General features: G+C 40.5%; 1 protein-coding gene across 2 annotated transcripts in view; it reads left to right on the top strand.

Annotated features, from left to right (window-relative positions):
• The window catches only part of LOC122627393, a 227,515-nt gene that overhangs the window by 90,199 nt on the left and 122,363 nt on the right, over positions 1-14,953 (top strand). The window lies entirely within an intron of this gene.

Below are 14,953 nucleotides of genomic sequence, written 5' to 3' on the forward strand. Positions count from 1 at the left end.
CATCCTGAAATATCACGGTCGTTGAAAGTGGTCCTATGCTTCTCGTCCTTTAGCTTTTTTCTCACATACAGATATATATATATATATATATATATATATATATATATATATATATATATATACACAGATATTCGTACGAAAAAGAGCGTACACACATGTCATAGCAGTTCGCGAAAATCGTCAGGTATTTCGAGAAATGTAAAATAATACGAAACGTTGCATAAATCTCTGAAAATAAAAAAAAAGGGGGGAAATCGGAGGAGTACCACGTTACTTTCTTGAAAAGGGACGAACGCGATTCGCGTCTGGTCGGTGAATTACTCGCCTACCCGCCGAATTCCCAGGCGGTTACCTGCGATAATTTATTTTCCATGGAATTCGTTGCATTTTGTTCGCGGGCGATAAATTTCGAGGGTAGAGTTCGATTGTTTCAAAGGAACGCCATAGCGCTCGCTCGTTTTCCGCTGGTTTTGTCGGGAGGTGAAGAGGAATGAGAGAAAGAATGAGACGCGAAAATCGTTTTGTGAATTCGATCGAATACTTTTAACGACGCGGAAAGAGATGAATAAAGAGAGATGGAACTATCTTTTGGGAATCATTGATAAGTGACTTTAACTAGTTTTATCGATCTTTCGAAGGATAAGTTTTTCTTAAATATCCTAAGAACTTTACTAAGAATTATCGGGATATTATATTCGATTGAGATCATACTCCTGTTAAGTATTAAAGAACAAGGATGAATAATATAATCATTCCAATCTATTTAGATCGAAATCTTGGTGATTTACTTTATAGCTTTGCTCCTTCGAAATCGAGTTAAAAGGACCTAGGAGATAAGAATTTGAAAGTATTTTCGCCGATAGGAACATTTATCGGATTCACGAGAGAATATTAGTCGAAGAAGATTTTCTCACGAGAAAATTCCATAGAAGGAATAGCGACGGGTGCTGTAAGGCTAGAGAATGGGTCTAAAGGTTGAGGGAAGGAGACGCAGACGGATAGGTTGGATAGAAAATTGCGAAGGAAGGTACATAAGAGCGTAGAAAGAGAGAGAGAGAGAGAGAGAGAGAGAGAGAGAGAGAGAGGAGGAAGAGGAAGAGGAGTAAGAGTAGGAATGTCGTTTCGTTTAATTCGTAAACGCCTTAGGTTGCCGTGGGGAAACGGTTCGCGCGCGTTTGCCAAGAGAAGGCAACCTGTTAGAGAAATTCAAAGAAAATACTGAGATTCCGTGAAAGAGCTCTGGAAAGTGCATAAAACAGCACATTTTTCTTCGAAGAAAAAACTTATCGGTTGTCAAGAAAGCACGGGTTTGTCGTATATTTTAATTATCTCATCGTACGTTCGATCCTTACGAAGTTCGCGGATTTTCGACGATCAATTTTCCGATCTTCGTACGTTACAATATCCTCTTTACGTTATCTTTTTATCATTATTTCTTCGGCGAAGCAAGAAACTAATAAAAGGACGTTTGCTCTCTCTCTTTCTCTTTCTCTGTTTCTCTCGTTCATAAAAGAAACTTATTCAAGATAGGTTTAGTAATCTCGAAACAGATGAACGACTAGTCTATAAAGGTAAAGCTTCTTGCGCTTCTGAATAGGAAAGCATAGATCCTCGTAGGCGAGTAGAAAAAAAGAATCAGGTCACCTTGGTCGATTTTCTTACGCTGTGCAGCTCGAAGGATGGCAAAATCTCACGACTAAGCTAGATTTCGTCGTTGTTGGCGTGTTGGTTGGTGCGCTTGCCAAGAGAAAAAGCTACGGCTTTTTTCGTCGACTCTTTAAAATTCTGTCGGTGCTCTCACCGTCGGCGATTATGTGTTGAGAACACAGAGGAGTAATTTCGGTCTTCCGCGGTATCGTGGAAGGAGGTGAGAAGGTGTAGGTGGGTGGTTAGGTGGTGGTAGAAGGTGTACGCCATGCGTAAAACCGTCACGCTGTTTCACTCTACCGACGTGCAGCGTCGGTGATGCGACGTTAATTTGTCTCTTGTCTCCTAGCACGTCGTACAACGGGTTCTACGTGCTGCTTATACGGCCATGCCACGATTCTTCCTACTCCTTGTCATGTATTCGTGCCATTTTCGAGACGCGCGCATGGACATAAATGTACACACATACACATACACTTGCACACCTCGTCGCGTCGTTGGTCGCTGTGTCGTCTTTGTCGTGCCATAGTACGTGCGTTGGAATATATCGAGACGAGGTGTACATGCATATATGTATAAGAGAGAGATAGAGAGAGAGAGAGAGAGAGAGAGAGAGAGAGAGAGAGAGAGAGAGAGAGAGACAGAGTTCTCGTCGCGTGCTCGTCCTCTCGTAACTAATCGTTTCCGATCTAATCGGACGAGTTCGAGATGGAGATAGTCCGATGACGAGAGCATCGAACGCAAGCCGACAATCGACCGACGTCCCTTCCTCTCATCTCTCTCGTTTCTCTCTCTCTCTCTTTTCTATCTTCAGAGCCGCAGCAATCTTCCGCTTTCTTTATTAAAGCGATATCACCTTCCTCTCTCGTCGTTCATGTTTTTATAACGAAGATTATACGCGTTCGCGTATTTTTATTAGTTCGAATTTTTAGAGTTCGAATGATTTGCTGTTTGACGATTACAAAATTGGACATTTCATTCAATAATGTATTTACAAGTTGGAAATAGTATATTTAAATAGAGTTCCAAAATAAAATCATATTTATAGAATTTCAAAATAATTGTATAAAAATAATGAATTAATGAAAAGTGCATTTAAAAAACGTATGAGGTATTTAAACTTGGAAGAAGTGGTTTCAAGAGATCGAGTACTTGTGGAACGGCAAAAGTTAGAAGGGTGATATACCTATATATAGATGAAAGTTCCGAGAGAGGAAGCGGTACGTGGTAAAAGCGAGAAATGATCGACAACAATGGTAGTCAATCAGGTGGGCGTATTCACGAGTGAATCGGTTCGATTATCCGGTAGGAGACGATCGACGTAGCGCATGGACCACACCTGCATCGTGGCATCAAAACCGCTTTTGCATTTGCACGGCCGTACGCCACCCTCTTCCCCGTCCTATATCCTTTCCCTTCCTCTCTTTCTCCCACCCTTTATCCTCCTCTCCCACTACGAACGAGCGTGTTTCGGCGTGCTATGCCGGCAACCAGACGAGCTGAACGCTGCAACGACGTTACCGTAATAGGGTCCGATTAAGATGCAAATTTGGGGCCGGGTCTCCGTCCGACAATTTAACTCGGTAACCGGGCTAATATTAAATAAAATGCAGCCTTCGTCGTGCAAGAAGAAGAGAGAGAGAGCGAGAGAGTGAGAGGGTGGAGAGGGGAGAGGAGAGGAGAGAGAAAGAGGATAGAAGGTGGTGAAAGATGGCGTAGGAAGGGTGATTCGAAGAACGTAACTCTACTGCTGTACCTCTACCCCGCTTGAAAGCGGCTAATTTTCATTTGAGAAATTGTTATTAAATTCTCTCCCGTTGCCTCGCGTTTTCTCCGTCAACCTCAGCAAGCCCACTTGCTCCTCCACCACCATACTTTCCTACTATCTCTACTTCGTAAGTCATATTTCTTTTCTCAGACCTTCGGGTCCTTCTCTCGTTTTCTATTCAACGCTTTCCATTTTTTTTTTTTTCAACGCCTTTTCTTATTCTTTTTCTTTTTTTTCTTTTTGTCCCCTCCCCCTCTCCCCGCGATAAATCCGAGCGCCGCCGAGGATTTTAAATCTATCGATAAGTTCGTTTTGTTTTTCTTTATTTCGTATTACGTCGTATTATCATTTATTTACATTGGTCTTTTTAGTGCAGTTACACTACTACCGGATATATCGTACGTATGGCCGCAAATACATTATTTACCGCTCAATGTACGCTTTCGTAAGGTAAATGTTCTTCGAGATGCGAGAAGTTTAGCTTTCGTAGAAAATGAGATTTATCGTACAAGAGATAAAAGTTATTTATCGCGTGAAGCTTCTGTTAAGCGTTTCGTTTCGAGAGAGGTGAGTCACGTTCACGTTCTCCTCTTTGTAATAATCTATTCTTCTTTTTCTTTTTATTACTATTACTATTATTATTATTATTATTATTATTATTATTATTATTATTATTATTATTATTATTATTATTATTATTATTATTCTTTTTTTTATTTTTAAATAACATTCTCGCGTTTGGGTGCACCGTTCAAAGTGCATGCATGTTTTTGCGGTATTTGGAACAAGAAATTTGATATTTTCATTACGACGTTTATATTTTCTACACGAAACACAGAGAGTTTACATCGGAGTGTTTCATGAGTTGGTCGAGAGAGGTTTACTTACCAAATACTAAGCTTAGAAGCGTTTCATCTACTCACACGGGAACGGACCGTTTCATTTTCACAAGATTGCTTTAAGTATAAAAATGTCACCGTTTATTTCACTGAGTTCAACTTTTTTCAACAATTTTCTCTTGTGCATCTACGATAAATTCGTGAAGATATCTATCTTTTTGAAAACTGATAAAGATCGAAAAGATATTTCTCATCGAATATCGTTTAACACTCCACTTGACTTGTTACAACTTGGAAAATTGTATCTTCTCGTGCGTCTCATTAGCTATTTATCGCACAACAAACTTGAAATAATTGGCGTAGAATTTTTGATGATCTTTCGATAGAAGTAAGTTTAACAAGATTAAGGGATCGAATGTTGTTATTGATACCTATCAAAAGTTATCAAGCATTCAGCTTCAAGATATTACCAGAAATAAACTTCGAAAACCGTGGTGTTCGTTAAACGTAAGCAAATTATAGAATGCTTATAATAGTTCGTTATTCCGTCGTGTCGCGTTATAGAGAGCGGGCACCGTCCTCCGCGAATGCCGCATACATAATTATTTTCGAAAATATCGGCGATGAGTAATTTCCAAGTAAAATCATTTAATGCCTGCTAAAAGCTTTTAGAATTTCGTTCGCTAGTAAGCCCTCTCGCCTCTCTGTGCCGAAGTTACTTACAGTTAATGTAAAAATAATTAAGTTGGATTTTAATTTAGTGGTGAAGTTCTCTCTCTCCCTCTCTCTCTTTTTCTTTCCTTCTCTTTGCTTCTTTCTCTCTTATTCTCAGTTACGTGCGCTCGCGCTCACTCGCATTATCGACTCAACCTTTTAAAAGAGACCAAGAGAGCCTCGCCCTTATCGCCGTCTGTGATGGTGCTTTCTCGTGGATTTTTAATTCCGATCCTCGAACAGAAGTATCTTAACGACTAAGGAGAAGAGTTCGTTAGGACAACAAATTTCGTCAGAATCGAAGCTTTTGAGCACTCGAAGGAGACGTTTTATCGATCGCTTGGGACACCCTGCCCGTTTTCTTCGTACCTAACATTGGCTTCGTCTTACTTTGCAAGAATCACGTCGTTAGGGGTAGTAATGAAGGCATTTCGTGTTTCAATGAATGAACTTTCCATATACGTATATAGGTACATACGTACTTACATCTATATTAGAGAGTATGAAGAACACGAGACGACATCGCTTATGTTCTACTAGTCTAGGATGTCACGTTGAAAGTCGAGAAAAGAGGAGGGTGCGAGCGAAGGAATCTTCTAAGGATTCGGTGAAACGATTAGAACGCCGGCGACGTTATGCTCTTTGTAAAAATACGTTCCTTCGAGGAAGACGGCACGTTCGGACAATGCACCCGCCTTTGATGGAGTTCGTGATGGTACGTAGCTGGAAGAAAATTCAGACAGGAAGCCAGCCAAGAGAGAAAAGAAGATTAGACATCTTGGTGTCATACGCTTGAATCACCTTTCGACTCTGCCTCAAGCCAACCAAAAACTGATCGATATGATCGTGATAATAATGATAATAATCCAATTATAGGATAACAATATATAGGGTAATACGACGATCCTATATTATTATATTTAACACTGACTAATTCATTCGTACAAGATGTATTCTATCGCTCATTCCATGGAATATCTTTAGAAACGATACTCAAACGCTCTTGTTGGTCTTTTAAAGCGCATTATTATATTTATTTGCATTACGTCCTCTAATGCTAACAAATTATTTTAAAAATGCTGCTTGTATTATTAGTATTTAAATTCGGAACACTGTTTTTCGAATTAAAAGAAGAAGAAGAAGAAAAGGAAATAGAGCGAATACGACTTTATTTTTCCGCTCGAAATAAAGTTATCGCTTGCGAGCGAAGAACGAATCGTCTGTCGTCACGTCGAGCGACTTATGGTGGCAGCGGGTGGGCTGCGTTTACAAAGCGATTTGCCTCTTGTTACCTTCGTCACGTAGACGCTCGCGACGGCCGCTAAGTCGCTGGGAGACCGAAGAAGGCCGGAGGCTAAAAGTACGCCGTGTACGCGCGAGCGCACACCCCCAAATGGGGTGGAAATAGGGATGGGACTCGAAGTGGGTGGTTGGATGGATGGATAGGTGGCTTAAGGATGAGTTTCTAACTTGTGCTTGTCGAGCGATTCTGCGCGCATACCTAACCGTGTTGTAAACCGTGTTTATACACCTTGTATTACGTTATACGCCTCACGAATTTAACTTTCGATATTAAAAAAATAACAATTCGGTCTGACGTTATCATTTTCATTCGATTTCAATGGAACGAGTACGAAGTACGAGTTTTTTTCTTTTTATTATGACTATTATCGATTTTTTTTTTCAGTCGGAAAATGTACCTCTTTGTTCGTTTTACTTGTAGAAGTCGGTGGTATCAATGAATCCATAAGAGAAGTTCGTTCGGTCCGAGAGAAAAGAACATCTATTGAGGTAATGGCGATCGTTAATCGAGAAGACAACATTATTAAAACCACTATCGCGGAAAAGAGAAATCTAGTTGGGGAGAGAATGGTGTAGGAATTATTGCTTGTAAAAGAATGGCCATGTTCTCTCTACCCCCCCCCCCTCTCTCTCTCCCTCTCTGTATGTCTCTCTCTTCCTCGCTGGCTTACTCGAACGCATTCGAGCGGTGAAAAACGAATCTGATTCGCGAATGAAAATCGCCAAAGACCCGCAATAATTTTTAAGAGGGAAAACAAAAGCGCTAGGACTCGGTCCCGGAGTAATAACAACGTCGAACCAACGGGCTCGTATATCGGAAAACGCTAAATACCGTCCGCAGTCTCGTAGCTCTGTTTCGTGTCATTCATTTTATTCGATAGCGGCTTGGCAAGGGCGAGAGACGAGGTATCGCTGAATTGTTAGCGGTAGTACTGCCGTTGCCGGAAGATCTACGAAATTGCTCGATGTACCAGTTACATGATGAATCGCGTTGTATTAATTACTTGCTCGCTGATAAATAAACCGGAGCCGAGTAACAGCGGCAACAATTCGTGCTCGTCTTTGATTTCTCTTCGATATTCATTTTCTTGCTGCTTCCATTTAGGAAAAAAAGAAATACAAAAAAAGAAAGAAAATCGTATCGAACGTTCGCTGGCACTCTACCAACAACAAGAGAGTACGTACGAATAAAAATATAATCAAGTAGAAAGAAAAAAAGAACGTTATCTTTTAATAACTTTTATCCGCATACATATCGAATTTATCTTCGAATTGTATCTTCGAGCGTTTATTCATCTAAAGAAAGTATTCTCGTCGATCCTAGTTTTTCTAATTTCCATTATTTTTAATTTTTTAATGTCGCATCGGTAGTAATGTCATTGGTTAAATAATTTGTTATTTCGGAAGTCTTAAACGAGGAATATAACTTATTCAATTAAATTAATATTGTTTCTAATATATTTTCATGAGATAGAGACTATTTTAATAAAGAGTTCGTATAATGCGGCGAACAAATGTAAATCTTGACGACATCGATGTTTCATTTCTTTTTCTGGCAATGACTGTAGTATTTAATAGTTCGCAATCGATTTCGAAAGTATTAAGTTCGAAGAACGAGAAGGAAAGAGGATGTCAAGTGAGATGATCGATATCGTCGACGTGTCTTCGCGTGACTGGAAAGTTGCTCCGCTTAGGACGGTGGTCTTTTTACCATTTTTCCCTCCTCTACCACTCTTCGTCACCGCATAATACTTTTTTCTTGGTACACCACGATCGAATATCGTGTCGAGCGACGACGAGCGGGATAGCTAGGTGATACGAACGCGAGATCGTTTACTCTCCTTCGTTGTAGGTGTATCCAGAGACCGATAATTCTTCACTGTCCTTGAGAAGAAGCGTGCGAGAGTGAGACGGATCTCATTTTACGCTCGGTTCGTACGTTCCTCTAGGACTATTACGTTATATTCAGGATTTACTATCGCCTCTTTGTCAGTCCCTTCAAAATGGCCGTACATACACGTATATACATATATTTATTTATATACGTATGTACGGTTGTATGTATGTATCTATCTATCTATATACATATATATATATGTACACACACACACACACACGCGCGCGCGCACACACACGCATTGTAGAGTAGACCTATAGGTATCTCGAAGAGTGAGAACGGATTATTCGCGAAGAATGGAAAGAGCGGAAACGAGGCAGAGCCATTGCCGATGCTACTCGCGTGGAAGGCAGTCGCCGGTTTATTTCCACCAGCGAAGACGGATGGCAGTGTCAAATGAAAGCGACCTAAAAATGGCTCCCCGTTTCTGTACGTCGCGCTTCTTCGCTCACGAAAAGTACCCGGCTTCTTCACGGGCTGCCAGAAAGGATCGGAAGAAGGAGCGAGCTTTACGAGAAGACCGGCTATTGTTCCTCGTTCTCTTACTTACCAGGACGGATACAACGTCGAGACAAACGGCACGTATCTGTATCTCTTGTTCGTGATACGTGCAAGATACCGTTCTTACACCGATATTCTTCATGAAACATTCGATAACTCGATCGTAAGAGTAATGACGAAGATTTCACAAGCTCGTTCTACAAAACGTATAGATACATATATATATATATATATATATATATATATATATATAAACTTGGATTTAAGTAAAATATAGCACCATCCATATATTCGTATATAAATAATATAATATTAACCTCTTTGTGATCTATTTTTTTTTTTCTTGAAAAGTGTTACAACTATAATACAATGTTCGACGTTTCGTTTAAAACAAAGATAGTAAATTGATTTAAAATTTGTAAACATTTTCAACAAAATTTTTCCCGTAGATCAGCGAATTCGATGGATCTATGAGATCATTAAAATTATCCATTGAAAGATCAGGAAAATGTCTTCATCGATAGTCTTCGAACGAAGTTTTGCTGACAGCAGGGAAATCGTCGTTTTCGAGCTAGTCTTACGGATTTTGGTCGGCGGTTTACCGTGGACGTTTCGAGGACGGTTTCTGTGGCCGGAAGGTGGGATCGGTCACACGGATATGCTAGCGAAGTTCGTTGTTCAAAGTTGGCAGGCCGTCGTTGGTATCGTCGTCGTCGTAGTCGTCGTCGTCGTCGTCGTCGTCGTCGTCGTCGTCGTCGTCGTCGTCGTCGTCGTCGTCGTCGTCGTCGTCGTCGTCGTCGTCGTCGTCGTCGTCGTTCATCGTCGTCGTTCGTCCTCGCCTTTCAAGCGTGAAAATGGCACGAACAATGGAACGGTCGGTGGTAAGCAGGATCGTGAGACCATACTCGTCCTTATGGTAGTACTGGGTCTTCGTGGATAATGGCACGTATGTGAGAAAGAAAAATGGACGTAGAATAGAATCGTCTGCAAATTTACGATACGGAAGATAGAGAAATGGTATATTACGTGTATATAGCTGCCTTGTAACTTCATCGATTATCTGACATCAAGTAGAACTTTATTAATCATTTTCTTTTGTCTTTTTTCGATCATTGATCTATTTATAAAATATGATTCTAGAAATTTTACGAAATTCATTTTGCAAATATTACTTTCTTCTTTATAGACTCCTTCGAGTATTCCTAAATAATATATCCACCTGACAATGAGTTCGAAATAGTTTAGGAATGAAATGATAAGAAAAAAGAATAACAGAATATATATAATAAAATATAAATTTCATCGGTCGCATTATGTTCTGAAAGGAATTCGAAAAGCACATGCTTTCTGAAGATCGAAAGGGATCCCACCTTACGGCCATTTCATTTTACAGCCGTTTATATTTATGAGCATCACAACTAGAATGGAAGCGATGAAACTTCAACTTGGAAGTGGAGTTCTTTCTCTTTTTATTTTCTTCTCCCTTTTTTTTTTGTTCTTTTTCCTTTTTGTTTTTTTTTTTCACCTTTCGAAGTTTCGTTGAATAATGACGAAGTGCGTCGCGAGCAGACGTTCTTCCTCCGGCGATAATTAATGGACGTTCGATACGCGAGGATGGACGTGGATGGTTATCGCGGATGAAAACTTGGATGGCGTGGTGGCATCGCGATAATCGCATTGCAGCCAAACCGTGCTATCACGAGCCAGATACTCTTTGATTTAAAAAAGAAAAAAAAAGAAAAAAAAAAGAAAGAAAGAAGAAGATTATCGAATCTCAGCCAAATTACAGTCGATTGATGATCTCTGGAAATTTGTCAAACGTTCGGATACGTATATATTCGAAGAAGGCATGGGATAATTATTTAAAGACGAAGTTTCGAGAGGGCGGGAGAGTCAACGGGATCTTTTCGATTCCTCGATCATCCTCAAAATCGAATCTACATCATCGAAGGTAGCGGTAAAGCAGCGCAGCATGCTCTCGCTGCACCTGACGCAGGGAACTTGTTCGTAGAGAACGGAACAGAAGAAGTTTGCTGACGTTGATGTGGGAACGTTCCAAAGAGACGTTTGTATGTATCTACATATAGTATATCTATGTATGTAAGTAGAAACCACGACGTTGCGGTAACAACACAAAATTCGCCATCGTCCGTCGAAAACTCGTTCTTATCGATAGTGTACCTCAAAGGAGATTACTTTTACAGCATTTTCATTTCGATCGGAAAGTTAAAGTTTAATTTAAGAGATCGTTCGAGATTTTCTAGGAACAGGAAAAAGGAAAGAGACGATATAAACGCGTTGACCTTATTCACAAATTTGTTTGAAACGTAAGAGAAAAGAAAAAAAAAGGAAAGGAAAGGAAAGGAAAGGGAAGGAAGGGAGAGAAGAGAAAATAAAAGAAAAAGAAAGGAAGAAAGAAAGAAACTTGAAGAGAGGAAAGAAAAGTTATAAGCTCGTCAATATCGAAAGATCCCGTTTGAAAAAGATATGAAATGAAAGAGAAGGAAAATGGCTTTATCTCGTAAAGGGTATAAAGTAATCGTATAGAAGAGAAGCCAAGCGACTTCGCGATCGTCGGCACACCATGGAACGGCAACGACGATAACGCGTGAACGGTTGGATGTCGTCGTCTGCGACGATAGGCGCGTCCGCTCTTCTTTCGCGGTAATTCTATTAGCCACGGTAAGCGAGCGCGAATTCTTTATTCTCTCGCTTTTACGACGACCGCGCGACGGTATTACCCTCCTTACTGCAAGGAAGTCTGCAGAGGAAGAAGAAGGGGTGGGAGAATAAAAGACGGGGGTGAGGAGGAAGAGGATACGAGCAACGACTGTCCTCGTTCTTTTTGTTTCTTTCTTTCTTTCTTTCTTTCTTTTTTCTTCTTTTCTTTTCTTTTCTTTTCTTTTCTTTTCTTTCTTTTTTTTCTTCCTTTCTTTTCCATTCTTTCTCTCTTATTCGTATTCTCTCTTACTCCCTTCCTTTCTATCTCTATGTTTTTCTCTCTTTTCCATAGCCCTCTCTCGTTCTTTCAGTAGAAACCTCTTCTCTTCCTTTCTCTCACGGCCGAGGCAATTCTCTCGGCCGCGCTAAATGTGTAAGCGATAAAAGTATCTCCGACGTGGAAAACCCGCGTCGTTTTATGTACCCTCTGCATTTCCTTAAGGGCCTCTACCGAATGCTCGTAAATTCGCGAAACGCTTCCCAGAGAGGAATTTTTCGTCGGGTTAAATGGAACTTGCGTTTTCCGGCCAAGGCGTTAAACGATTCGCGCTTCCTCATTGTTTGCTATTTCTTTTCATTCGAAATAGAGAATATCGAAGAAGAACGTTAACTGGATGGATCGATGAGACAATGAATATTTTCCTTTAAGATAATCTAATGCTTTTCGAACGTCGAACGTCGAACTATGGATACTCTTATTATAATCTGCATCTATGGAAAATAAAAAGAGTTTCCAACGCAATATGCGAAGATAAGAAGACGGAAATTTCGAGTACAAAGCGAGTTCTCGCTAAGTCTTCCTCTCGATGTCATCCAAAAGGATTTCTTTCTCAATTACTACGGATAATCGATGGTGGATCCTAAAGAGGCAAAGTCGTATCGGGAATCCTAAAACAGAAAAAAGGAAGAATACACGAGTACATGAATGAAACTAGAGAGTCATGACCGAATCGATCTTCGTGCATCGCGATTAGAGAGAAAGACAGGCTTCGAACACGATAACAATTACGGTTAAGTGCCGAGGGATGAGTGGTCGAATACGAACGTGAAACACTCGTGGCTCTTGCCATTAGCGCTTCATTAATAACGTCACTCGTGGTAGCAGTGATTTAGTACTCTCTAGAAAGGACCGAAGGAAAGGTCGACTCTCTCGATGGAACTCGAAACAACGATAGAAATTCGTTTGTTCTCGACTGCTCGAGTATTTTTCTATATATATGGTTTTTTCTAATTTCGTTTTTTTTTTTTTTTTTTTTTTTTTTTTTTTAATAAATGGGAAGAGAGAGAAAGAGAGAAATTACAGACTGGATATGATTTATCCATTACGATGGACAGCATGTAACGGCAAAGGATGATTCGTTAGTTCAAGCGTCAGATGCCGTTTCGGAACGTAAACCAAAGTTTTCGTTTCTTCGAACGAATTACGATGCTCCAGGATGAGAACAAGCCGTGATCTTAAGTGGAAAGCAATGTTCTCATTACGTTCATTAGACGTTTTAATTAATCTTTCACTTCTATCAAATACTCGCGACTGCCGGTAGGAGTAGCCGTAACCGAATCATAAATAAATTATAAGATCGGGCGATCCAAACCTTGCTGAGATTTACTTGTAACTTTCTAAGTTAAGAAATCGTCGAGATAATGAGAATCATGATTCTTAGATTACGAAGGATTGAAAATTTAATTAGAAGGAAAAATCTAATCGGTCAAAACATCCACGAAATCTCCTTTTGTTCGTCTACGATATGTATATACATACGTATATGATATATTGTGTACCCATTTATATATGATACATGTAAAGATTTCTTTTTGGCAACGAGATTGAAGAAGTCAGTGTTTCGATTATGCAAAACGATCTAACGTAACGATAACAATTACATAGAAGGAATAGATCGGTTAGGCTATCTCTCTTTCTCTTTCATCTCGGCTACTATCATAAAGGCAGGAGGTCATTTCCGGTTTGGCATGGACTACCGAACTCGGCGCATCGAGCATCCGGATTCCGCTTTTGGCGAAGCTTCAGAAAACTTGCGGTAGCCGTAAGCTTCGCTTGGCAAGTGTATCAATCACTCAATATCTCGGTCTCGAACGGTGGGCCTATATATCGAGGGTAGTAGACTGGTTTGCGAGATTCCTTTCTGGTGGGTACTCTCAGATGTGGCGCATGGCCAGCCAACAGGACGCACGATATCCTTTCTCGTCTCTTGCTCTTTCCACGTACAATACCGTCGAGGATATATATGGTGGATACGTGACGAAGCGAAAGCGTGTTTTTCAAAATTCCAACGGAATTCTTTTCTACGAGACACGTAAGCTCTAGAAGTTCGTTTGGAGCAGTACAAAAACTCGGCAAACTCGCAAAGTCGTGTTACATCTCTCTGTGTTATGCTCGACTCGTTAAGTAAAAAAAAAAAAAAAAAAAAAAAGAAAAAAGAAAAATGAAAAAAGAATACGCGTAAATCACAGGTTAATTACACAGAAAAGATATGAGTAATATACGTGCAAAGATCGTTAACAGTAAAATACATAAACCTGCATGTATGTACATTGTGAATATTTAACCATGAAAAGAATAGAGTATCGTACGTTTTGAAAGACGCATAAAAATGGTTATTTTCCAGAGTGTACGAAAGAGACAGGGGATAAGAAAGAGACAGCTTTATTTGGAAAATCCGAAAAAGAAGGAACGCGTTAGAGTAAACCTCGCGGAAAATCCGTGGACAGTGTAAGCAAGGTTTCGTTGTATCTTCTAAGCAAAAGCCGTTGCGAAGAAGCGAAAAGAAAAACGAGATCCTTTCAGCTCGAACGAACATCAAAAAATCCTTCTCGTTACCGTCACAGGGAAAATAAACGATCATTCGGGACGGGGAGCAACGTCTCTTTTTCTTTTTATCTCCGTCTTTCTCTAGTTGTCGCGCGATCTGACTTTTTTTGGGACGGTCGCCTCTTCCAATTTTACAAACAGCATCAGAGAGGAGTAATCGAAAGGCACGACCTCTGCCATGTTTCCTCGTTTTATCCGGATACTTCAATCTCTGGCCTCGAGCCTCGTAGTCGATTCCTCCTCCTCATCCTCTACTTCCTCTCGCCCCATGAGTGACCTTATCGATCTACCCTCGAGTAATATCCGTATCGAACAAAGAGAGAACCAGTTGCACCGACGACCGGTGTATGTTTGCAGTCAATAACTCTCCAATCCGTAGCCTGGACTCTTGGCAAGCACCAGCCTGCTGGAGTACTCGATCGCGCGAGCACTCGCGCGCGAGTGAGCAAACGAACCAGACGGAGAAAGAACGATCTTTCTCCTCGCTGTCCTCCTGTATTCGTTTCTGCGGGACACGAGAGCTCGCGCTGTCTGCGCTCGAGTACCTCTCTTCAATTTAATTTGCATAGTTCGCCGAAGCGTAGATATATTTTCTTTCTGATTCCGATACGCGCGCGAACGAGCTGCCGGGTTAACGCTTATCGCTAATCTTTTATTTCCTTTCTATTCCTCCTTATTTCTCAGATAACCTGAAAATACTCATTACTTTCCTAGAATATTCCTTGGTTTATCGTTCC

This window comes from Vespula pensylvanica, chromosome 2, assembly GCF_014466175.1.
Source record: "Vespula pensylvanica isolate Volc-1 chromosome 2, ASM1446617v1, whole genome shotgun sequence".
Classification (NCBI taxonomy): domain Eukaryota; kingdom Metazoa; phylum Arthropoda; class Insecta; order Hymenoptera; family Vespidae; genus Vespula; species Vespula pensylvanica.